The sequence below is a fragment of the Lissotriton vulgaris genome, chromosome 4_1 (assembly GCF_964263255.1).
Source record: "Lissotriton vulgaris chromosome 4_1, aLisVul1.2, whole genome shotgun sequence".
NCBI lineage: Eukaryota > Metazoa > Chordata > Amphibia > Caudata > Salamandridae > Lissotriton > Lissotriton vulgaris.
In genome coordinates this window covers 1443368938-1443394630 of record NC_141691.1, presented here as the reverse complement: position 1 = coordinate 1443394630, position 25693 = coordinate 1443368938, and the positions used below count along the sequence as shown (strand labels likewise).

Here is a 25693-nt window from a genome sequence, read left to right as displayed (position 1 = left end):
TATAATTTCCTGGTTGAGAGCGATCCCCTTTCTTATAAATAGGAAGTATTTCTGCTCCTGCCCAAGTACCAGGCACAGATGTTCCACTTGCAATGGCGTGCACAAGGAGCTGGATGTAGGATGCTCAGTTAGGTATGTCATGAAGGAACAGATCTGCGGGGATACAATCAGGCCCGGCTGTCGTGCCTTTCTTGGAAAAGTACAAAGTAGAAATGGGAGGTGGCATATAAAAACAGTCTTGCACCTCCCCACAATGTCCAAACTGGGCTTTAAAATGCGATACCCACTGGTCTGGGTCTACGCAGTTCACAGGCACCCTACTAGGTGCCCCACTGCCCCATTTCACCAAGTGCCAGAAGGTAGTCATGTTTCTCCCCGAACATGCCTTAAGCAGTTCAGCCCAGTCTTGTTCATCCCAGTCCCTTTTAGCTCAGTATTGGGCTGCGTTATATTCAGCCCTAGCCCTTCTAATATCATCCCTGTTTTTAGACCTAATTGACCTAGCTAGGGTTCTATAGGCCATGCGACATGAAGTGTCATACCAGGCTGCTGCCTTAAATCCAGAGTGTATCTGAGGTTTTTTGTTTTTAGAAATAAAGAAGCCTTTAAGCTGATTAAAAAGTTCCTTGTGGAGAATTAAGCTCTTCCTGCATAGCACATGTCTGTAATGTACCTAGTGCATTAACTACCAAACTACTCATTTGCATCAAGTGCTCATCTTTTTTAATCACGTTTGACCATTTAACTCGCTGTAACGGCCGGATTCTCGGACCAGATAGGATCAGCTCCTCAGAGCACCTCCAACCCAGCCGGAACGTAATCACCTCCCTCCTTAGGACGTATTTACAATAGATAGGTATATGCCTTGTTCCTAAGGATGGGGAATTAGCAATATACATGCATAGGTTTTCCACAATATCCCACTCATACCTGTTAGTCTCGCGGCGACTTAGGCCCAGAGTAGTCTACACTAGGGCAGTTCTGATTAGTTACCATTACACACTGACCACAGTCAGTGCTCGCTCGGCAAGCCGCAATCCTGCGTGCCTACGCACCAGTGTCCTCCCTGGTGTTCACTCACTCACAGCCCGATCCGCAATCCGGCGGATCTACGCACCAGTGTCCTCCCTGATGTTCTCTCACTCACATTCTGATCCACAATCCGGCGGATCTACGCACCAGTATCCGGCCTGGTGTTCTCATTAACGCTGCTTACCAACGACGATCACTTTCCTATGAATACCTTTGGAAGGAATCTCTCATTGGCTACTCGGGATATGATACTACAATATTAGGAATTATACAACAACTTACCAAATTAGAGGATGTGCAATCTATTCTTCACATCAAGGGGTCCCTCTCTCCCTCATTGCTCAGTCACTTCTTACCTGACCGGGAATTACATCTGTTCATGAAAACAATGCTTGACTAGAAGAACAGGTTACCCTGATTGAACAAGAATACGAGGCACATGCTGGTTCACTAAGAACTGGGGTACTTTATTACAATGATCCTAAAAACACAATACTACACCATGACATATATTCTGCAAAGAAAAGTGAAAGGTTAGAATGTGCACACTAGGGGAAAGAAAAGGTCGAAGTCACCTGATTAATGTGAAGTCTGGATTCAGCAGTCATCTAGGTTCCCTTCTCGTCTGTGCCTTGGCTCGTCTTAAAGTCACACTTCGGCAGTCACGGGTACACGTCTGCACCGCTATGCTCGGTCTTCTCTGCTTCCCTCCAAGTCACTGGTACCTTCCTTTCATTAGCTGCTTTCTCTCTGGCTGTTCTGCGCTACTACTCTCTCCTCTCAATCACAAACCATCTCCACTTCTCGGCTTCGATCTTATAACTCAGTTTCAGCCACTCTGGTATTCGTTCTCCTGACTAACTGCTTCATTCGGAATGCTCTGATCGTATAGGTCAAAGCTCGCCAGCTGCTCCAACTAAAATAACTTCAATCTTTCTAAGAGAGTATCAGCTTCTTGGTCTTTCTCGGACTTCAAAATGGTGACTGTCTGCCTGGAAATAATTTATGGCATTGATGCTAACGGCTAGCTGCCGCCTACAGACTGACTAACTCACTGCCTCATGCTTTCGCTAATATGGAAGCTTGTCCTTTCATGGAAAGTTACGGCCAGTAACCTGCCGCCCACCAAATTCTTGTACCTCCCCGTACCAAGGACACGTTCCCAGCCGGCCGGCCTGATGTTGTGTCTTCGGAGTGGAGAAAAATACAGTCTTTCGATAAGGGCCAGCCTGAGCCGGTTCTCTCCAAGCGAACAACACTTCGAAACTAAAACATTACATTTGACCTAGAAGCATCTCAAGCTGCCGGGGCAGAAAGCAAGATGGAGTCTCTCCCGTTTGAGGCCTACAAGGCCCGAAATAAGCATAACTCCATAGAAGGTATACTAACACTCTTGCAAAAGGACGGATTATCACTAATACTAATGAATCTATCCCCTAACATACGTTTATAAGCCCTGATCTAAGGAAAAGGGTACGAAAGTGCATTACTGTGCCCTATGAATAGGCCCTGTCTATGGTTCTAATCCTTGCACTAGAATGATAATAGACTGGAGTCACTTCCAATCACCCTCCCTCAAAGGAGGGCCGAAAAAGTCGGTCAGAACACTTCACCCTTGACTTTAGTCTATTAATCATTTGTTATACGGAACTAACATCTGTGGAGGAATAATAGGAAACAAAACTAACGGATCTATTTCTCATGCCGAATCTACAGTATTGGAGTAGGGAAGGAATGCACTGAATAAAGCAGCAAATAGCCACTAAAATACTAATAGTAATCACAATACCCCCTAATATCTGTTGTAGGGAATGTAAGTCAGGTAACCAATTGAAGAGCCAGTCAAACCAACCCTGGTCAATGTGTTTTCTAACCTCTTCAGTCAAGTCATGAAGTTTGTCAATGTGAGCTTGAATGGATTTAGTATGATCCGAAAGGTTAAAGCAACAAAGACCTTCAAAATCAGAACAATCATGTCCATGTTTTAGTAAAAGGTAATCAATGGCCGCACGATTTTGCAAAATAGCTCTGCGTTCACCCTGGGCATCTAATAACATATCAGATAAAATTGTAGAAGTATGATTAATTGATTTGACCATCCAACAGGCCATTTTTCCGATGGATTTAGCGTTATAAACAGCCAATGCTGGGACACCAATAATTGAAATAGCTAAACTAATGTATTCAGATTTGGAATAGAGATGTAGGGAAGAATCACAGTCCTCATGTAACATCATAGCATCACAAACTACACGGGAATAGGTATTAGGATGTGAAGAAAACATTAATAAACTCAGTTTAGTGATGGCACATGGGCCTCCGGAAATATTTGCGGGAATATAGGGCCAAGAGGTGTTGCCACAGGAAAATAACCAACCAGAAGGTAACAGCATTGTACGGTAATGGCTAGGGGTAACTACTATACTCTTACAAGTCATATTATTTTTAACGGAAGTACATGACTTTGGAGGTCTCCCGGAGCACAAAGTTCGTTCATGAGCCGAAAAAGAGGTTGCTGCTTTGAGCTTCAACTTTACACATTCAGTAATTGCATTGGGATCACAAATAAGGAAAAAGCACAGGTCACCCTGGGTGATATTATAGGTAGTGATTTGGGAATGAATCGGGGCCATTGAATCTGAAAGGATAGTACATAAAGGACAGTACTCGTGAGCTGCAAAATCACCTAGAATTACATTGGGTCGGGCATTTGATATATTAAAAATATGCTTCAGAGTCTCTAATGAGGCGGGGACAGCAACCAAACAGGTCGCTAGAATGTCAGTTACTGAACGCATCGGTGTCAAGCAAAAATGCGGAGAATTGGTAACCCGTTTAGCTAAAGTTGTCCAAAAGTTCGATGATGAATCCCACGCAGCGAAGGAACGCGGTACTCGGGTTCTCCAATCAACCAAAGTCTGTGGGTTCCCTCCTTTCCCGACGTAGCAGACCAAAAGGAGTCCAACGCCGGCACATCCTGCAGCAGCAGTCCAGAGAATGATCTGAAAGAAAATCAAATACAGGCATTATTCATTCTCGTAAATAACATTTGTCAGCTGGGACAGCTTCCCAGCTATCTTTCCCTGGTCTCATTACCAAAATGGTATTGTCATGACCGGTTGCAATGATTTCAGCTTGTTCAGGGGGATTTTTAGGCGATTGCACCCATATTCTCGCTCCAGGGTTATCTGTAGAGCCAAAGCCTTTCTGGCCTCGCACAGTTAGCAACGTTGGGGCAGTGCCTTTCTGAATCTCACCACTGAAAACAGGCATAGTTAGCAACTGAGCAACTCGGTCAGTCTTTTGAATCGATAAATCAATCTCACTGCTGTTCAGCAGGAGAACCTTAACCTCTCCCTGATAATCTCTGTCAATCACTCCTCCGAGTACTTGAATGCCTTTTAAGGCCAGGCCCGATCTAGGGGCAATCAGTCCAAAATTTCCAGTTGGTATACAGACACCAACACCAGATTCAATGATGACTCGATCTTTACTCTTAATCACAGTGTCATTCATGGCATGCAGGTCCAAGCCTGCGGAACCTGGGGTTGCTCTGCATGGAGCCAAGGCTCCGGGGGAAATTTCCTAATACATTACAGTGTTGCCAATGGAATTAGGTTTCGCCTCGACATTTGGGGGAAACAAACGCATCAAAGGAGATTCAGCATTCAAAAAGGGACGATTGTTCAAAATTAACAATGCTTGAAACAAATAATCTCTCCAATTCTTATATTTATTGTCAGTCAATTTTCGCAATTGTTCTTTAAGCAAACCATTCATTCTTTCAATAAGGCCTGATGCCTGTGGATAATATGGTATATGAAACACCCATTCAATATTATTTTCCGCACAAAATTCCTGTACCCATCTTCCATGAAAGTGGGATGCATTGTCAGATTGAATTTGAAATGGAACGCCATAATAGAGCATAATCAATTCTAATGTTTTAATGGTATTCACTTGGGTAGCTTGTTTACAAGGAAAGGCCACTAAAAGGCCACTGTAGGTATCGACAATTGTACAAACATATTGGCAATTTTTACTCATAGGGAGTGGACCAATATAATCAATCTGCCAAATTTGAGCGGGCAATTTTCCTCAATGTAAATGACCTTTAACAATTTGTGGTACTTTTCATCGTCTAGAATGTTGACAGATGGGACAATGCAAAATGGTATCTTTAATGTAATCTAAAGGAATATAAATTCCTCGATCAGCGGCCCACCTGCTAGTGGCTCTCTCTCCAAAATGTCCTGCTTTCTGGTGGGCCCATTTCGCCAATCCCGCCAAATCAGAATCTTGCATGTCCACCACTGCCTCAGCAATTTTAGATTTCTCATCTGCAATGTTATGAAAGAATTTGTCAAGGGAGTCTATTGGGGTATGAGCATCCACATGAAAGATTGTCACAGTACTCTGTGGGAGCATTTCCCAAATTTCTTGCCATAATTCTTTTCCCCACAGTTCTTTTGAATGCAATTCCCAATTATGAGAATGCCAAGTTGGTAACCAAACCGCCAGTCCATTAGCAGTGGACCAGGAATCAGTAAAAATATGACATGTGCCAGGCAATTCCTGTTTCAAAACTTGGTAAACTGCATATAATTCAGCAAATTGACTACTCTTACCCTCACCGGTTGTACTCAACAATTTCTGTGTGATCGGATTATAGGACACTGCCTTCCAATGCCGTTTCTCTCTTATGAACCTCGCTGAACCATCCGTAAACCACACATGTTTCCTGTCCTCCACGGACAAGTCATCAAACGGCTTACCCCACTTAACAGGAGATTCCTGTACCACAGGCACGGAGCAATCACTTCCAGTTTCAATCGATGGCGCCTGCGCCACTTGCTCATGTAAAGATGCTACACCTTTCGGACCCACACGTGCCCTGTCTTGAATGTACCATTTCCACTTAATCACACTCGCTTCTTGAGCATTTCCAATCCTATGAGTTTTCGGCGAACTCAAAACCCACTGCATGATAGGAATTTCAGGTCTCAAAATCACATCATGACCCAAAGTCAATTGCTCGGTATCCACCAGAGCCCAATAGCACGCAAGCAACTGTTTCTCAAAAGGTGTATAACGCTCACCAGCCTCAGGTAACTTTTTGGTCCAAAAACCTAATGGTACTTTTTGTCTGCCTTGTTTTTGCCACAGACTCCAATTTGCATAAAGACCTTGCACGAACACATTTAAATCCACATCACCCTCGCAAACAGGCCACAGATCCAAAGCATACTGAATCGCTTCTTTTGCCAAATTAAACGCATTTTGCTGTGGTTCACCCCATTCAAACACATTCTTTTTACGAGTAACTCGATATAAAGGGGCCAATATCTGACTCAAATGTGGAATATGCTGACGCCAAAAGCCAAACAAGCCAATGAAGCTTTGGGCTTCTTTCCGGTTTCTTGGGACTGCAAAATCTAAAACTTTTTGTTTAACCTGTGGGATCACCTCTCTGTGACCTTCATGCCAATTGATGCCTAAAAACTTTACACTCTGGGATGGACCTTGTAACTTATCGGGATAATTTCCCAACCTTTTTCACGTAAGCACTCAAGGATTTGATCTAATTGGGTCTGAACTTGATCTTGTGTTTCACCTTGAATCAAAATGTCGTCAATATAATGACATACCTGAATTTGCGGGTGTACAGTTACTTCAGACAAATGTTCCGCCACCAGACGGTGACAGATCATAGGACTGTGTACATAGCCTTGGGGAAGACTTCTAAACGTCATTTGACGTCCATTCCATGTAAAACTGAATTGTTCCTGACACTCAGGGGCAATCGGAATTGAAAAGAAAGCATTAGCAATATCAATGGATGCGTACCATGTACCTGGATGCTTTTGGATTCTTTCAATTAAAGTAATAATATCCGGTACTGCAACAGTCAAAGGGGGTGTATTTTTGTTCAGCTCGCGATAATCAACAGTCATGCACCAAGAATTATCACTTTTGCGCACGGGCCAAACGGGATTATTCCAAGCAGAAGTAACCGGAGTTATAACTCCTGCATCAACCAAATCCTGAATAGTGGCACTACTATCTTCATGGCCACCTGGAATACGATATTGCTTCTGAGAAACAATTTTTGTAGCCTGAGGGATTTTTATGGGGGGCATTCGCAAACGACCAACCCGTACGGGTCTGGACGATATATAATGTTTAGTTCCAAATTGATAACAGCCGTCATCTAAATGTAAAGTCATTCCTTTTAGAATGTCAATTCCAATTATGTACTCCAAAAGTGGTACAACTAATACAGAATATTCTTTTCGGGGAATTCTGCCAATTCTCATTTCGAGTGTAGTTTGCACTGCAGGAGTTTCCTTTCCACCTTAACCAGTAATTGTGAAAAATTGGCCTTTGAATTTCTTTGATTTTCCGTGAATAAGAGTGGCCTCCGCTCCTGTATCTACCAATGCTCGGGCCCTTTGGATATTACGATGTTTCCAAAAAATTTCAATATCTACATAGGGTCTATTATCTTTGTGAGCCCACCTGCGTACTGGAGCTTGACCTATTTCCTAGTCATTCTTACTGCGTTCTGTCAACCAGGACAAATCAGGATAAATGCTCTCATGATTTTTGGGTATTAAAACATCCTGCTCATATCCATCTCCATTACGAAATGGATTCCTGTCATCTGTATGGTACTGTGAGTTACGATCGGACAGTCTGTGTCGATCATCCCTTCTCCTCAATTCAGGGGACTGATCCCTTTCATCTCCATATCTGTTGTAGACACGATCATCTCTCCCCCTTTCTCTTTCCCCCTCTCGCCCTCTCTCTTTGTCACGACGAGGGGACACATCACGGTCATATCGCCGTTCACCACGATGATCAGAATCCACACGACGCCTGTCGTCACCACTGTCATCAGAACAACCACGATCACAATCATTCTTACGCACACGACGGGCACCCTCCTTTCGATCCAAACCACGCTTACGAAACATGTCCCATAAGCGATTATTAGGTTCACCATCAATGTCCTCCTTTTTCACACCATCATCCAACAGTGCAAGAAATATATCACGTCTAGAGAACTTATAATCCCCAGCAGTACGACCCTCCGGTCTGGACTGTCTCTCAGGTTTAAACCAGTCACCCAACTCACCAAGCTGACGAACAGATTCAAGCACCATAGACAAAGCATTACCAGTTTGATTAATTAACAAAGTCATCATAACCTGCTTGTAAGCAACAGGGAAAGAACGGATAATGCGATTCCGCACAGAAGATGTCAATAAGCCATCCAACAACCTGTCAGCAGTACTGAGAAAGATCGCAGTTTTCATCACCTCCTCTTTCAAACTTTCAGCATCGCGCAAAGTGTACCACGGCTTGTCATTGACAGGCCAGTCAGATTCAGTAGGATATTTATGGTTACAGCCATCAGTCGCTAACTGGAGTAGACTAATCTGGCCAGCACCATTAAAATTTCGAAAATGATCTTGTACAGTAGAATCGGAACTCAAAGAGCAAAACTTCAAGGCATCTCCTGCATCTAACATGATACCTGCAGCGCCCAATTCATAAAGGCGCACCATCCACGTAAGCAAAGCCTCACCAGGCCGTTGACGAAATCGTTGCAAAATGTCACTAACCTCCTGTTGAGTAAAGTCTTCCAAACTATCCAGAGCAATACCCTTCGGGTTACCAGGAGCTTGTTGTAATTTGCGTCAAAAAACCGGGTGCGCAGAAACCTCCGGACGAGCATCCGAAGAAGCCCGATCCATAGATTTAGAAGAACAATTAGGACGAGAAACGTCATTAGAATGGGAAGAGCGACCACGGCCGCTAGAATCATCATCTTTGTCACAAGAAGTAGATTTACAATCACGTCCGGAGCGAGAAGACTCGCGCCTGTCAGACTCCTCAGCCGAGGAACCATAATCATTCGAGTCCCAGATATTACCATCCCATTCATCGGGGTTCCAATCCAGTCCGGCTTTCGCCACGACCAGACGCACTTTCCGTTTACAAAACCGACCGATTGAACAAGAATACGAGGCACATGCTGGTTCACTAAGAACTGGGGTACTTTATTACAATGATCATAAAAACACAATACTACACCATGACATATATTCTGCAAAGAAAAGTGAAAGGTTAGAATGTGCACACTAGGGGAAAGAAAAGGTCGACGTCACCTGATTAATGTGAAGTCTGGATTCAGCATTCATCTAGGTTCCCTTCTCGTCTGTGCCTTGGCTCGTCTTAAAGTCACACTTCGGCAGTCACGGGTACACGTCTGCACCGCTATGCTCGGTCTTCTCTGCTTCCCTCCAAGTCACTGGAACCTTCCTTTCATTAGCTGCTTTCTCTCTGGCTGTTCTACGCTACTCCTCTCTCCTCTCAATCACAAACCATCTCCACTTCTCGGCTTCGATCTTATAACTCAGTTTCAGCCACTCTGGTATTCGTTCTCCTGACTAACTGCTTCATTCGGAATGCTCTGATCGTATAGGTCAAAGCTCGCCAGCTGCTCCAACTAAAATAACTTCAATCTTTCTCAGAGAGTATCAGCTTCTTGGTCTTTCTCGGACTTCAAAATGGCGACTGTCTGCCTGGAAATAATTAATGGCATTGATGCTAACAGCTAGCTGCCGCCTACAGACTGACTAACTCACTGCCTCATGCTTTCGCTAATATGGAAGCTTGTCCTTTCATGGAAAGTTACGGCCAGTAACCTGCCGCCCACCAAATTCTTGTACCTTCCCGTACCATGGACACGTTCCCAGCCGGCCGGCCTGATGTTGTGTCTTCGGAGTGGAGAAAAATACAGTCTTTCGATAAGGGCCAGCCTGAGCCGGTTCTCTCCAAGCGAACAACACTTCGAAACTAAAACATTACATTTGACCTAGAAGCATCTCAAGCTGCCGGGGCAGAAAGCAAGATGGAGTCTCTCCCGTTTGAGGCCTACAAGGCCCGAAATAAGCATAACTCCATAGAAGGTATACTAACACTCTTGCAAAAGGACGGATTATCACTAATACTAATGAATCTATCCCCTAACATTAGTTTATAAGCCCTGATCTAAGGAAAAGGGTACGAAAGTGCATTACTGTGCCCTATGAATAGGCCCTGTCTATGGTTCTAATCCTTGCACTAGAATGATAATAGACTGGAGTCACTTCCAATCATCCTCCCTCAAAGGAGGGCCGAAAAAGTCGGTCAGAACACTCGCCTATTATCATTTGACAATAGAGCCTCCACATAATCAGTACGTGCCTCTACTAGCGGGTTATGGTCACTCTCAGTGCGTTCACATACCACCATATCTATTAGGTTGGACCAAAATTCCTTATTAAGAAGGAAGAACTCAATACGATTGCTACGCAGCCCAATGCTAAAAGTATGCGAGCCCTGCTTATCTGAGGCTGATCTCCCATGGACCGCCCTGACTCTCTGCTCCAAACAGAACACTTTTAGTTGGAGGGCTGCACTTGTCTATTTGTTAATTGGAGGAAGATCCAACGGTGGGATGGACTACTGAGCATCCTCCTCTGCACTAAGGTTAACATCATAAAGGTTCAGGGGTTCAAACGTACAGTTAAAATCACCAGCTATTATCAAATTATTATCACCTCTTTGTTCAGTTAGAAATGTGTTTAAAAAATCGACAGTGGGAGAGGCTTTCCCACCTTGCACACCCCTTGCATAGACATTGATAAGTAGCAGGACTGGTACATTGCCCTGCTGTATCCTAATTATAAGGATGTCCTCGCAATTGATGTAGAGCTCCTCCACCTTATAGTGATTGGATTGTCTAACCCAAGTTGTGAGGCCACCCCTTTGTCTACCATGCTTCCCACCTTCCGCTACCTTTGAAAAATGTAAATAGCCCTGACGGTGTACATGGTCCACAGCCCAGGTTTTATGAAAGATTAGTATATCATGGCCCTCAATACAGATGGACCATTCTACTGAAGCAGTTTTTTGTGGAAGCCCAGCTACGTTCCATGAGGCAAATTTAAGGCCTACAGTGGCACCGGGGTTGTAGCTACTGCCAGGCGGATTGCAGGGGCTACTTGCCGCCACTAGGCCAATCACTCCGACATTCGGAAAGTTACCAACAGGTGATGAGCTACACTCCCCTGCCTTGCCCGTCCTGATTACACCCATAGCATTGGCACAATTCAGACCATTCAATGTAGGTGGTGTAAGGCCTCCTGAGTCGTTAGAACGTGGTACCCAACCACCCTCAGCCAACTCTGCCATTAGAGAAAGAGTCTTATTATTGTCAATGCGGAGACCTAGTCAATCAATATCCTCCAAGTTGGAAAAAAGCTCAAATCTATTATATGTGGGCACTGCATAATCATGAGGGCATGGAAGCATGTCTACGTCCCTTAGGCCATCCCTTCCTCTTACGTGAGCTGTAAAGTTGCTGCAGAAGTAACTTAATGGCAAAATATTAATGTTGTCCCTGCTTAGATGCCCGGACCCAGCCCTATCTAGAATAGTGTGGACTAGGCGCGGGGACCCACAACTCAGGACCACGCAGTCTCTTTTAAGGGCTTTTGGGGATTTGCCAACCCACGGAATTCTACGAATCATTTTGAATTCACTAAATAGAGCATTTGCCAACCCGGTTCTGGAATTCAACGAATGGAGGGCCTTATTCTTAAGTGATGACCAATGTTCATCACCCTTGAAGGTAGCACTGACACATTCGATTATATAATGGAATATGGTGTGGCTTTAGGTGTAAGGTGGAGAAACTTACTAGGACTCTCTGCCCCTCCTTGTAGCAACCCTGGGTCTTGACGTACAACGTGTTCCCTAATATGGGTAACATTAACAGAAGGTGTATGTATGCTCTGGGAATTTACCATAGGGACCTTCGCTTTAGTGTGAGGAGGGTAACCAGCCACATTAATGGGTATTCTAGTTTCGGACACACTTGCTGATCTTGGTCCAGTCAATCCCCCTGGCACAACCTCACTCACCAGAGGGGTTGGAGAAAAAAGGTGTTGCTCAATTTTGGCTAATCTCAAGTCTATACCAGACAGCTTTAAAAATAACGGGTCAAGCATAGCTCCGAGTTTCTCTTCAAATTTAGCACAAGGACATCCTCAAAATTACTGGACACCTGTGTATCAATAGCCATGGCTCTTACATCTCTGGTGCCCGGGATACCCGAGGCGGACACTTCATTGGAACCACCCACACTAGCTGGGATGGTCACTTTCATTTTTGCCATTTTGCATGCCTGATGCGTGGTTTTGGGCAAGCCACGCGCCTTCCTTTTTATGATTGTGCCTTCACCACCTGTGGGTTGTAGGGACCTTTGATGGCGGGTAAGTGCCTTTACAGGGGGAGTGGTGATAGGGATGGAGCTCTAGCTGCCACAGAAGACTCATTTAGTTTGGGCTCTAGGGAGATAGGATACACTGGGGGCGTACAATTAATTGCTGTGACCGACTCTGAGATGAGCGGGGGGAGGGTAGGCTTCAGAGGAGACTCTAAAAAGAATCTCCTTTCAGTTAACTCAACTTCGTGGATTAAAACTGACTCCGTCCGTTTCAGAAAGGCATCCAACATGCCTACAACTCATGGCCCTCCTACCCCCTTTTGTTTAGCCTTACTCATACTTTCTAGGTGGTGACACTCAAGAGTACTACAAGTAAAAAGTTTACAACAGAAAATGCTGATCAGATTCTGGCGCCTCGCACCGGTCGGCAGCTGTGCCTCTGAAGCTTGCAGACAAAGGCAGGTGTCCCAGATATTGGCGGCAAAAGCAGGACCTTCCACAGCACATAGCCGGTACGTGAAAGTTGGGCTCCCACAGGCTGGAGCCCTGTGACCTTTTTGAGCGCCTCCTGGCGTTCAACGATGCGGTGCTTGTCATGCGTGCCACACAGGATGCTGGGTAGTGTGGTTCTGGGCGAGCTTGCGGACAATGGCGGTCCCCAGGCACCTCGCACCGCTCGGTAGCTTGCCCCTGAAGCTTGCGGTCAAAGGCAGGTGTCCCAGATATTGGCGGCAAAAGCAGGACCTTCCACAGCACACAGCCGGTGAAAGTTGATGGTCCTCTTGAGTAGTACTCATATGCTCATTATCAGATTAATTTGGATGCTGATTGTGATTGACTGACTTTGAACTTACATCACTAGTATTTTCTGAGATCTAAATCATGTTTTCTTCCATCAGGTCCACAGCAGTATCGTGATGCTGTTGATTTAAAAAAAAAAATGTTTAACTTCTAATATATTGTGTGATTTAGATCATCAAAGTTAGTGATTTTAGGTGCGATCTTTCTGTTGATAAAGTCTTTACGTCTTTCTTTTGTTATTTCCACTGATATCTCAGGCTCATCGTTTTGAGTCACTTTCAGTGGTGCTGGATGCATGCTGCACATCTTCAACAGTTATTTTCTTTCTTCTCTTCTATCACTTCTCCTGCCACCCCGAAAGACTTACCAGCCAACCTGGGCACAGTCGTGGTAAACCTTCATGGAGGAAATGCGCCCTGCGGAGGCCCTTTGTACCCAAGTGGCGGTCCCACATAGGGAATCCGCCCTCTCAGTTGACTGACCTTTCAGCCGTTTTGAATCCTCCTGGTGGACTGCACAGACTTCACTTGTTTACCTCTCGACAGTTTCACTGCCTATTGAACTCTCTTTTCAAAGTTATTTTCATTCTTCCCTTAAGGCATTTGTTGGCTATCAGTGTTGCGCCCATATTTAGATTTAGATGGAGTTTACGTTCCGCTTTGGGTTGTATTCCCAAGCAACCTGACTCTGATGCGACCTGATCCTGGTGTGCCTGGGTTGCTACCAGCCTAGCACCGTCTACGGGGTGAGCCTTGATCAAAAGAAATTCTGCTCCCAAGCTGGGGAGTTGGTCTTCTGTATGCCACTTTTCCCACACCCCCCGCCTGGTGGTGGTTCGACAATGAGCTCTTCCCCCTTTGCCCGCCATTACTGGGGGAATCCTTTTTTTTTTCATTTCCTCCACTTAGTAATAGGCCTGAATTCAGTGGATCGCCATGTCTGATCTGAGGTCATAGTTGGATGTCGAAGTATTGAGGAGCCTGGGCTGGCCCCTAGGTGGCACATAGCCAGGTGTCCTAGTATCTTCCCGGGGCAGACCATTTGCACAACTGCACCCTGCCAAGGCGGAAGGTAGGCTCCAGAAACATACCAAAGCAACAAAACTGGGTGTGTGATTCTGAGACAGCCAAGTGGGGGTCTGACATTGTGAGGGATGAAATGAGAGGAGCTACCCTGCAATGGCCCCAGTCACACCCTGAGAAAGTCCTGGGGTTTTGACGATCAAGTGGCCCTCAGACAAGCGTAGCCCTGGAAGAAACCTGGGGCCATAATGTGTGCTCAGTGTCGATGATAATACGTCCTGAAATTCACACAAATTCTCAAAGCTAGCTTTGTTCATCATTGACGCACTAGCTTAGTGAACCACTGCCAAGAGTTATAGTTGTGTTATGGGTGATTTATAACGCACACGGCTACTCAAAAAGTGTCCCTGCACGTACTCAGCAAATGAGAACAGTGAAAAGAAGGAGAAACAGGCACCTGTGGGTATCAGAGAGGCTGGAGGAAGGTGGAGCCGCCTGTCCCCCACCCGCCAGTGGGATGGACCTGCACCTCATCAGGCTATACCTCTGGGAGTTTGCCTCCATGATTCAAAGAGCTTTTCCAGGTGCTCGGTTCAGGAGCCTCTTGTCTCCATGGGTGAGGGGGTTCCAGAACACCACAGGCAGGTAACCACACTGCTGCCGGTCCCTCCCAGAGGACTGGGAAACCCTTAGTCTGGCCGCATTGGACTTGGATGAACCTGGAATGTGGCAATGAGGTAGGGATGCTCCATCTGCATGTCGGCCATCCGCCATCAAGCTTGACCCTTGCACATTGAGAGTGCCTGGCTTAGGAAGAAGTCCCTAGCCATGCTGAAAGGCTGGCCCCATACCCTCTGCCATGGTGGGAGGTGCAAGAAGGGAAAATCCAGGAGGATCTTCCCTTCTTTTACACCGTTCCCTCAAGATCATGGCTCCTTCTCATCCAGGCTGCTCTGCAGCCCGAGATGGGATGCTCCTCGGTCGATCAAAACCTGGGCAGTCCAGGATTAAGTGTGGGAATGACAAGGTGGCAGGACCTTTGGGAGTGGACCCAATCCGTAGAGGCACTGTGATTCGGTTTCCCCTGAGGTTATGCTGCATGAGCACGGGTTCTGTCTTGGAAGGGCATTCTGCTGTTCTGCTCCTGGAGGGACTGTGGCAGGAGGATCGCCCTCCTCATCCTCAGTCCCTTTAGTGTACGTTGTTTGGGTCCTCCAGGGTAGAGGAGCAGCCATACTTCCCCCCAGATCCCATAGACTTTGGTTTCCCAGAAGCTACTCAGAACTATGACAGTATCTGATCGTCTTCGAAACTCTGACTTTCATTCTTGATTAATGGAAACATTCTTGGAAAATGCTTTCTCTTTAGTTTGTCTTGTCATGGTAAAAAAATTACACCTCTCCCTGCACAATACAAAATCCCTTGGCCAGCCCTCTAAATCATGGCCCTAGTTCTCAAAACAACAATTCAGAACCAGAGTTCTATTCCATTATTCGCAGCTGAAGTATTACGGTACCTAGCCTGCTTTGAACACTCCAATTGTTGCAAAGTAAAAGCTTCAGAACCCAGGACATTCAGTCAATAGCAGCAAGGAGGAGCTAAGAGGCAGGGGGCTGAGACAGGCGGTAGCTCACATTGCAGCAGACCCCCAGCTCGATCCCAAGATCCAACTATAAGCATTTTAACTGCAGTAACTTGAATATATAGTATTGGAGCTGGAATTACCGTGGCTGCTGGCACCAGACTTGCCCTCCAATGGTGTCACATGAAAGGATATAAGGTGTGCTTATTCCAATTACAGGTCCACAAAGAGTCCTGTATTGTTATTTCCTCTCAAACTTCCCGCCCCCCGACCCCAAGCTGGGAGTGGGTAATTTTCACACCTGCCCCTTTCCTTGATTGTGGTAGCTTTTTCTCAAGCTTCCTCTCTGGCATCAAACACTGATTCCTGATTACCCATCGTCACCATGGTATGCACAGAAAGTACCATCAAAAGTCGATAGGGCAGACATCCAAATGTATTGTCGCGTCACAGGGATGTGCTATCGGCCCCAGGTTATCTTGAGTCTCCAAAGCAGTCAAGCGAGCCCAGATTGGTCTTGGTCTGATGAATCCATGCATCCCGGGGGATCAGCTCTTGTCAACAAATAATAGCTCCAGAATTATCACAGTTGTATAAATAACAGATGGAGCGATCCATACCAGATTCAAACATTTACCTTTGTATTGATAAGACTTGTTTTGACTTAAACATCTAACATTTCATGTGAAAGCCAGACCAGTTGCTCATACCTAGCAGCTGTTAATTACAAAGTTTTCACATTGCAGCCTGCCTGTATCCAGTCATTGGTTTTGTGTTTCAAATTAGTGGACAGTGTTAATGTAATATAATGTGACATTAATGAAGCTTGTTCAATTTAAGCAAGCGATAACTTGCAGAATGCATTAGGTTAATAAATGAAAAATAGAACCAAGCTACCTACATGCTGCATTTGTACACATGAAACTCATGTTCACTTTCACTTTTCAGTTTTTTTCTGTTTTTATAACCTGCAATACAATATTTTGTATACACCATGTATAACTATGTTATTTGTGTGGCTGCACTAATGTAAGATTGTTTAGTGAAGCTTTAGGCATTTGTGTAAGACTGTGGGGCAATTTGTTTACCAGAGGTCTTAGGAAATATCAGTCACGCAGGAGGTGGCCGATGCTGTTTGTGGATTTTTCGAGGTCAGCGAACCACTGACTTTTGTGTCCTTGATCAGCTCTGCCACTTACAATGCTGAATGCTTTAAAAAACTAGGTGTAAGGAGCGTCTACCGCCCTTTGAAAATGGACTCTACTAAGAGGCTTCTAGTAGTGATCACCTCTATGACCACTCAATTAGAGGTATAGTCTAGACCAGTGTATTGTCTCAGTTAATAAGAGTGTCTCTACAAGCAGAAGATTCTAGACTGCTTTACGTCAGCCATGAGCAGGTAAGAGTGTCTTCCTGCATCAACGCACCTAATCCAGGCATCATTCCCTACGAACCCCTTTTAACCTTATACTGGGGCAGAGAATAGCACATTGCAGCTGTATCTGACATATGACTAGGGCCTTAGGTTGATAACAATGAATAACGTGTAACCTTGACCAAAGATACTCAGGGTCGCACCACCCATTATTTGCCTTTTACTGCCAAACAGTTTCTCTTTATGATTTTACTCACAATGGGCTTATCAGTCCAAACGTATAGGTGGAATACCGATCCAGTTTTTCCATTGGTTAAATTATGTAGTTGGGGTTTTGATGTGGTTTACAATTATTCCCCTGCTTCACCCATCATGTCCATTGAGAAATTGATTTGCACTTGTCCTTTCATTGTTATAGGACCCTTGAGTTTTGCACCTAGGTAAAGTTGAGGTACGATACCTGATGTGTGCAGGTAAGCTCATGCACTTTCTTCTTTTCTCTTTTTTTGACAAGCACAATGTTGTGTTGAGGTTTTGGTTACTGATAGCCTTAATTCACTTCCACGACCCAATCCCGCAACTGATTTATGTTGGAATGAGTGCTACAGTATGACTTACTAATTTATGTTGATATCATTTTGAAACATGTTTCTTCAGGTAAACTACCGGTGGATCCTTGATAAAGTGTACTCCCACTCCGTCTGCTGGTTCTGTATATAATAATTTGTTTTGCATCACTGTATTCACATATAATTTTGCTTGCACATAACCTTGCATAAGCTTCCATATGAGGTCCCAAAGAAGGCCCCCGCACCTATGTTGAGGGTATCAGGCTGAAACATGGTGACCTATTTTTCACTCTATGGCAGGTTGAATTCCATCCTGTTCAAGCTTGGTTTTTAATCCTAGTCTTGGGATGCCCCAATAAAGTCAATTGTGTCCCCAGGAGCTAGTTTTAATCTCACATTCACCTTGCTCTGCACCTCTAAGCACACTTGGTTCATCTAAACCTCTTCTTACTAAAACATTCCTGAGCTCCTCCCTGTCAGAGAGGGGGTTGTAGCCTGCATTATGACTAGGTTCATAATGCACAGAGGTTATCCCATGGTGAAGCATGACACCTTGGAAGGACCAGTGAAACTGTCATTTAAAAGGAACACTCTGGTAGCACTCTTTCTTCCTCTGTAGATCCGGGTTTTTTGTGGCATCTGTAACCACATTAATCCAAAGAAGAAACATTAAAACAACTGTAGGTAACAACATCCATTATTTCTGCAGAATGTAGTTACCAACATGCATTGGCAAAGCCAATAGGTCTCACCAATGCAAGATGTATTTGCGTTGTCAATTTTGTTAGCCATGTTGTACAGCTGCATGGTTAAAAGTAAAAAAACAAACATTATGACGCAGTCAGCGCTGGCATCATCATTGCACTTTTAAAAAAAAAATCTTTTTATTAATAAAACCAAACAAAAAAAAAGGCATCAGGTGACATATACCACTATAAAGTTTGACATAGTTACATTTCCATACTACAAAATAATACACACAGAGTTAAATTTAGGGATCACAGGGACTCATGCACTGCCACTTCTTCTGGAGCAACCGGAGGAGTACAAATAACCCTACTGTAGCTATTCCAGGTGCCCCAAACCTTCCCCCACCTTGCAGGGCAACCTCTCGCAACATATAACAATCTCTCCCTGTACATGCACTAATCCAAGTCTTCCATCCACTTCTCAACTCGGGGTGGTTGGCTAGCGCCCCACAGCTGAGCAATATTGCGGTTGGCTATGATAAACGCCAGTGTCACCCACTTCCGCCCATATGTATTCAAGTCCATAGGCTCCCAGATGTTTAGGATACACCTTCGAGCTTCCAGTATTATCTCCACCCCTAGCACCTCTCGCATCTTCTCATGAATTTTAACCTAATATTGCTGTATTTCTGCACAGTGCCACAAAATATGCATAAAAGTTCCAAGCTTCCCAAACCCCCTACGACACTCCCCGGTCTCCGCCCGACCCATGTGCACCAGCCGGGGACCCGTAACATATGACCTGTGAAGAATTTTTAATTGCACGAGTCTGAGTCTCATTTGAATTGCCACCACCTTGGGAGAGGAGACTGCCTCCCTCCAGTCTTCATCGTCTAGTTCCAAACTATCTGCTCCCCATTGTGCCCTAATTGTTGCCAGCGGGTCCCCCATATTGTTGATGAGTTTTTTATAGATTTATGAAACAGTCTTTTCCGGAAGGGGACCGTCTAACACTCGATCTTCCAAGGGTGAGGTGTCTGGAAGCGTGGTGCCTCTGTGAACATGTGTGAGTAATGCATGCCTGACCTGGAGATATCGATATTGCTCATTCTCATGAAGATGATACTTGTCTTGGAGGGCCTCGAACGAGAGCACTGTGTCTTTTCCCCAAATATCCCCGATCTGCGAAATCCCGATGAGATCCCATTTGTCAAATCCCTTTGTTTTCCATAGACTGCCCAGCTTCTCCGAGTTCCATAGTGGGGTCGCAAGGGTTAGTCTACCGTCCCACCCTAGGAGCCGAGTAGCCGCGTGCCACAACAGCACCGCGTGGGCCGACGGACCCACAAGGGGAAATCGGCCGGCTTCAGCATATAAGAACCTCGTAAAGTCACCCCCTGGCACCTATCCGCAGTCCATCGCATACCCAGGGTCTCCGGGAGACCCATTAATAGCATGGTTCACCGCCGCTAGCCGGGAGGCCCAGTAATACTTCCGCAGATCAGGCAGTCCGATCCCCCATCGTACCAGGTAAGGGAAAGTTAAGAAAAAGCGATGCGAGGCTTGCCTTCCCAAAGAAGCTGCAGTTGAAGGGCTTCAATTTCTTTAAAATAGGACGAGGGTACCGGGTCCATAGAATTCTGGAGAGCGTATAGGAATCGGGGAAGGGCCATCATTTTGAAAAGCACCGCCCTACCCAATAGGGAGAGCGGTAGCAAATCCACCTCGCCACATCTTTCCTGAATCTGGCCAGCGGGGGGCCCAAGTTATTAGCATATCTCAACCTCGGGTTTAACGTCACATAGATGCCGAGATAGCGGAATCCCACCATTTCAATTTGTAGCGGGCAGAAACCGGGGACTGCCGGCGGGTCTCCGCTGATGACAAAGAGCACTGATTTCGACCAGTTAATCGTGAAACCAGAGTACCTCCCAAATATGGCAATCACATCAAGAAAACAGATTAGGGATTCTCTGGGAGTAGTGAGGTAAAGCAGGATATCATCCGCATAGAGCGAGATCTTATCCTCCCACTCTGGTGTCCAACGCAGTCCTCTGATCGACTGGTCCCATCGGACCCACACCGCCAACAGTTCGTGAGCCAAGGCAAAAAGAAGAGGAGAAGGGGACATCCCTTGTATGGAAAAAAATGGGGACCCCTACGTTCTGTTCAGTTTGCTATTCGTAGGGAATACATAAACACATTTAGGGAAAAAGACAATATATAGCAAACTAATGGGAATTATATCGCCCTTGTATCGACCTCATATCACTTGCTGTATGTTAACTGATAATAATTTGCTGAGACAGTGATGTATCAAAATTATTTGATTATTTTATTTCTGTTTGTTAACTTTTGTTATTTTTTTGAAAGAGAAATCTTTATCTTTTTTATCTCAATTGGTTTATAAAAAACACATGTACTTCATATAATTTAACATTCAATGGCATATAGTGTACATACAGACACAAACTAAACAATATCAACAACAGTGCAAAGAAAAAAAGAAAAAAATGTGCTATACGATATATTCAGTCGATGGAAAATAATGAAGAAGGCAATGCGGTAGAATGGAACACAACGCGTTTCGGCCAAAGGGCCTTCGTCAGGTGACCGTCATTCGTATATTACATATAACATAACCTATATGGAGAAAAGTGAGAAAATATACATAGAATACAAATATGAGTATTTGAAAGAATATATTTCATTTCATTATATATACTGTCTAGGTATTTTTAGCAAGGTCGAAAAACAATTAATCTTTATGACAATTTTATTTATATTCATTTAGGGTCGCATGTTTCTCATTTCAGAAATTCTAACATTGTATTTTATCAAAAATACATTAGCAGTTTTGTCACTTTTTTCGCATTATATCTTTTAAGCTCATTCATTATAATGTCATTACCAAAAGACAGTCATTTGTAGCATTTTATTCAAAGCACTCTAAGTTATATCTTCCCTATCTTAGCCTCATAAATTTCCTTTAAGATCCTTATATTTTTCATTTAAAGGAAGACATAGAGCGTGATAGATAGAAGAAATCCAGGAGATATATAGAAAACGATAAAACAGAAAACAAAGATCCTATATTAGAAGGTTCTGGTATTAAATTTATTATTTACTCACTTCCACTTATTTTAGTTGAGTGCACGATTTGATTTTCCCAAGACAATTTGATTATCTTTTGGGTATTGTCGAAAATTGTAGAACACTGAAAGAACAAATATGATCTTATTGTAAAAAACAGAAGACCTTTTTGTAACAATTAGACTTTATTGGCATAGATTAGTATTAGCCTATATAACGGTACCTGATGTTCTTTACTTTAGGGTCCCCCGTTGTTTGTAAATGTGTACAAAAAAGAATTTGGAGGGAGCGAAGGTCATAAACAGTTCAATACATATTCTTCTCGGGGATGCAAACAGATGCTGACCTGGAGTTGAAACAATTTAACGAATTATTATGGTAACCGCCGTACCTCTGAACAAGCATTAAGATGTTTTTAAATAGGGACTTTTTATTGGGCAATTCCTAACTTATTTGTAGGATTATTGTGGCTTTTTAGATTTCTATTTTGATATTATTCAAAACTATATGTTGCTTCTGGAAGGCATTATGTACACTATTTTAGTTGTTCTTAGTGCACAACGATGTAACTGATATATTTTTTACTACAGATAGATACACACAATATTCTCGTATCTTACCTTAGTAAACAGTGCCGGAGGCCAACTTTTTATTCCCCGCGTAGACAATCTATCGTCCTTTGTTTGCCCTTTTTAATTTAACACTTCTATTTTGCATCGACATTTGGGGAGATCCATATATTTCTTTTGTTTTCTGAAATATTTGTAAATACCAGAATCACAAGCTTTTTCTTGAATTTTATAAGACTTGGTATTTCGTTTTGTTATCTTTACTTCCTAGTAGTACCTTATGATTAGTAGAGAAGGTCGTGGTCTTTCTTGTTTATCTGTTATGGGTACGGAGTCTAGATAGCAAACAAAATAAGCCAAAAGAGGGTAACGTTAGTAAACCTCTTTCTTAGTCTTAAAATATGTTAAAGGTTGCCGGTATGCGGTCTATTGCTAAACAAGGGGACGTACCTTCAATATGATGCCGATTCTTCGTAGAAGGGGGTCTGCTGGTTCACACTTCTGTGGATGCCGGCGCAAAGGTGTTTAGAGAGCCGCCTACTATTTATAGGTCAGCCACGTGTTGACAATTAGCGCTACGGGCTTTCAGCTGATTCTATTTTCGATTGACTCAATTTGATGACGTATATAAAAGTTGACACGGTATCTTTCTTGATACTGCGCATGAAGATTGCTCCAGAACCAAGATGAAAGACAGACTAATTTGTAGTTCTAATGCTGTCTTTGTTATTCTAATAGATAGGGAAGAAAGACTTCCGTAATTTGCTACTTCGATATTCTTTTAGTATCAGACTGGATATATTTATGCACCTTATTGTGAATCCTTCAGATTATTAAAATTAGATGGCACTTAGTATTATATCGTATTAGGTTCACGGTCTTCATTTTTTATTTAGTGAAAAACATAATCCAGTTTGTTTAATAGTAGCAACTTCTGTGTAGATTACTTAGTCTTTATTCTATTTCTAGTACTGTTAACTGTCTTCATAAAATGGCCTGCTGCCAAGGAATTTCGGAATGTAATCCTAGTTTTACTGTATCTAATGTAAATATCCAAAATACCTCGCGTTTTCGGCGGATTTTGTCTGTGTTGATTCCAGGTTTTGCTACAATTTTTTCCAACACTATCGATTTTATATCTTCCGGTTTATGGTCATTCTCAATATAATGCACTACCATCGGGGCATTTAGTTTTTTTGTACGAATAGCAGATTTATGTTCAGTAACTCTAGTATATACTGAGCGTGAAGATTCCCCAACATATCCCTTGTTACAGGGACAGATTGACAAATAAATGATATTCGTAGTTTTGCAATTGGTCATGGAAGATAATACAATTGACACGCCATTAAATTTGAGTTCTTTTGTCTCTATTGCTAGCGGGCAAATTTAGCATATTCCACATTTATGGTTTCCTGTTACCGGAGACCCGGTAATTATATTTCTTGGACCAGTGTCTTTTTTGGTTGTTTGCATCCTTGATCTGACTACTAGGTCTTTGATGTTTTTGTTTTTTTTGTAAGCAAAAAGGTTTTTTTTGAATTAGTTCAGTACCTTTTTTGTTGACATTCAGTATGTGCCAATTAGAGTATATAATTTGGCGAATTTGATTATTGAGTAGTGAATGTCTGGTTACAAAAACCAAACTGGCATCTCGTTTATTTTTGTTATTTGTGAGGAGATGTTGTTGATCGTAGTACCTTGCTCTTTTGTACGATTCTCGTATCAATCTGTGAGGATAACCGCGTTCTTTGAATTTTTCCTTCATTACAGTAGCTTTCTCATCAAAGTCAATTAGTCTTGTACAATTCCTCCTCAGTCTCAGGAACTGACTGAAGGGAATGCTATCTTTTTGAGAAGTAGGATGGAAGCTACTGTAATGAAGGAGTGTGTTTCGGGCAGTTGGTTTTACGAAGAGATCCATAATCAGCTGTCCTTCATGGTGTTTAATCATTAGGTCTAAAAATTCTATTTGGGAGTTACTTATTTTCTCTGAGAATTTTAGATTAGGATCACACATATTGAGCCACAATAGAAATTCCTGTAAGACATCCTCATTATCATCCCAGATAAAGATGATGTCGTCGATATATCTCGACCAGTAAAAAATTGATTAAAAAAAAGGGGCCATTTCGTTGAAGATATGTTTTTCCTCGAATTGTGCTACATAGATATTAGCGATTGTTGGGGCACACGAAGCGCCCATACTAACACCTTTTATTTGTTGATAAAGGCTTCCTCTAAATTCAAAGACATTGTTTTCAAGAATGATTTTTAGACAGTCCAAAATGAAAGGCATGTTACAATCAATTTGGAAAGACTCGATGAACCATTTTGTTGCTTCAATGGCACCTCCACATGGGATGTTGGAATAAAGACTTTCCACGTCCAGTGTTACCATCCATTGTCTGTGGGCATTAAATGCTATGCCCTCCAGTTGGGTGATAACGTGTCTTGTATCCTGAATATATCCTAGTATTTTACCAATATGTGGGTGCAAAATTGCGTCCAGATATTTTGATATTGGTTCAGTTACGCTCCCAATCGTAGTAACGATTGGGCGGAATGGAGGATCTTGTTCATTTTTATGTATTTTTGGGATACCATATATACTGGCCATTTTTGGATTATCTATGTTCATAAAGTCATATTCTTTTTGGCAGATGATACCATCACTTAAAGCTTTGGATGTTAATTTGGTGATTTTGTTTTTTGTCTTAGTTGTGGGGTCCCTTAAGATTTTTTTATAGAAACTGGTGTCACTAAGCATAGATTCCATTTTTTCAATGTACTTATTTGTGTCTAGAATTGCGATTCCCCCTCCCTTATCGCAACTTTTGACAGTTATTTTTGCAGAGTCCTTAAGTTCGAGTAGGGCATTATGTTCTTCAATAGAGATATTATAGGGGGTGTGTGGTATAAATTTGGTGACGTTTTTTACTTTCGAGAGTACGATTTTTTTAAAGATTTCTACTTCTGGATCTATTTGGTTAAGAGTCGGTGTGAACACAGATTTTGGTGCCAAACCTGATTTATTGTATTCACTAGTGTCACTTTCTCTATTTGAAAAGAAGCTTTTTAATCGTATTTTACGAAAAAATTCCATCAGATCGTTAAAGAGTTCAAATTTGTTCAACCCAGAATGGGGAACAAATGACAATCCTTTTGATAGCACCGAGAAAGTAGCAGAATTAGCTTCATGATTACTTAAATTGAAAATGGGGATTGTTTTTACTGCCTCCAGTACCTCGCATTTCTTGTTTCCAGGAATCTGTCTGCACTCTGTTGATGGTCCTGGAAGTGAGGTTGGTACTGACCCTGAGGTTGGTAAGATTGATTCTGTGGATATTGTCCTGGGGGCTGATATTGTTGGTTTTGTTGATATTGGTTTTGGGGGCGGTATTGAGGACGATACTTGGGTCTCCAATTGCCTCTCTGTTGGCGCCTCCCTAAAAAAGGTCTGTAGCCTTGATTAGATCTAAATCGACCACCTCTAGGCTGATAAGGTGACATACTTGAATTACTGCCTGAATCTGAGGAATTAGAGAAAGTGACAAATTTATTGGGGTTAGGTACTGTATTTGTCATGTAATCCTGATCTATTCCATCTGATTGACCATAGAAGTTGTCAACCAGGTAGGGATATACTCTCTCCCTGCTGAAGAAACGTATGTCTTTTT

The 25693-nt window shown here is 43.2% G+C and overlaps 1 pseudogene; it reads right to left on the bottom strand.

Moving 5' to 3' along the window:
* Positions 1-14340: 14340 nt before the first annotated feature.
* LOC147724087 (5.8S ribosomal RNA) lies at positions 14341-14491 on the bottom strand (annotated as a pseudogene).
* Between the last annotated feature and the right edge of the window lie 11202 nt (positions 14492-25693).